The sequence below is a fragment of the Parus major genome, chromosome 23 (assembly GCF_001522545.3).
Source record: "Parus major isolate Abel chromosome 23, Parus_major1.1, whole genome shotgun sequence".
NCBI lineage: Eukaryota > Metazoa > Chordata > Aves > Passeriformes > Paridae > Parus > Parus major.
In genome coordinates this window covers 5706811-5707922 of record NC_031791.1, presented here as the reverse complement: position 1 = coordinate 5707922, position 1112 = coordinate 5706811, and positions in this window count along the sequence as shown.

Below are 1112 nucleotides of genomic sequence, written 5' to 3'. Positions count from 1 at the left end.
ATTCTCCAGCCCCTTCCCAGCTCCCTCAGCCCCACTCCCCGAGGTTCAGAGGTGTCTCTGAGCAGCAGGAAGGCTCTCTCTCTCTCACCTGCCATCTGTGTTGTAGTGCAGCTCCATGACGGCCCCGCTGTGCCCCTTGAGGGTGGCAAAGTTGTCACAGTCCCCGTAGACGTTCCAGAGCACTGGGGGACAGCAAAGGAGAGCTGAGCATGGGAAATGCACGGGAACAGCTCCCTGCTGGGTGTGGAGCTGAGCTTTGGGATTGCAGCAGGCAGGGATGGACCAGCCCCACTGCTGAGACCCCCCTGGGATGATTCACAGCGTGAGTCTGGGGCAGAGCTGGTCCAGGCTCTTGTTTAAGGTGGATTTATTAAGAAAACAGATAATCTTTGCTTCATCAACCCTGCCCTTCTGCAGAGCTCTGTGTGAGGGGGACACAGGGCTGTGCCCAGCAGGACACATTTCCAGGATGGGACCTGCCAGAGGAGCTGGGCAAAGCTCCCTGCACCCCCCAGGGATGCAATTCACCCTCAGGAGGCAGCCAGGTGAGGGCTGAGCCGAAACCCCTGAGCAGCCCCGTGTGGGGACAGCAGGGGACAGCGGTGGCACTCACAGATGAGCCTGTCGAAGCCAGCCGAGGCCAGGGTGTTGCCATTGGGGTGGAACTTGCAGCAGTAAACCTCCCCCTCGTGTCCTGACAGCAGCATGATGGGGGCCTGCAGCGAGGAGCAGCGCGGGGGGCCCTGGGGACACGGGACACGCCGTGAGGGGACAGGGGACAAGGCCAGGCTATGGCCAGCCTGACACCCCTGACCTTCCCAGAGCACATCCCAGCACAATTCCAGAATCTCAGCATCACTGAGGTTGGAAAAGAGCTCCAGGATCACCGAGTCTGAGCTGTGCCTGATGCCTGCCTTGTGCCCAGCCCTGAGCTCTGAGTGCTTTCCTTGGGCACCTCCAGGGCTGGGCACTCCAAACCTCCCTGGGCAACCCCTACCAAGCCCTGATCCCCTTTCCATGGGGAAATTCCTGCTGCTGTCACCCCTGAGCTCCCCTGGCCCAGCCTGAGGCCGTTCCCTCTCCTCCTGTCCCTGTTCCTGGGAGCAGAGCCC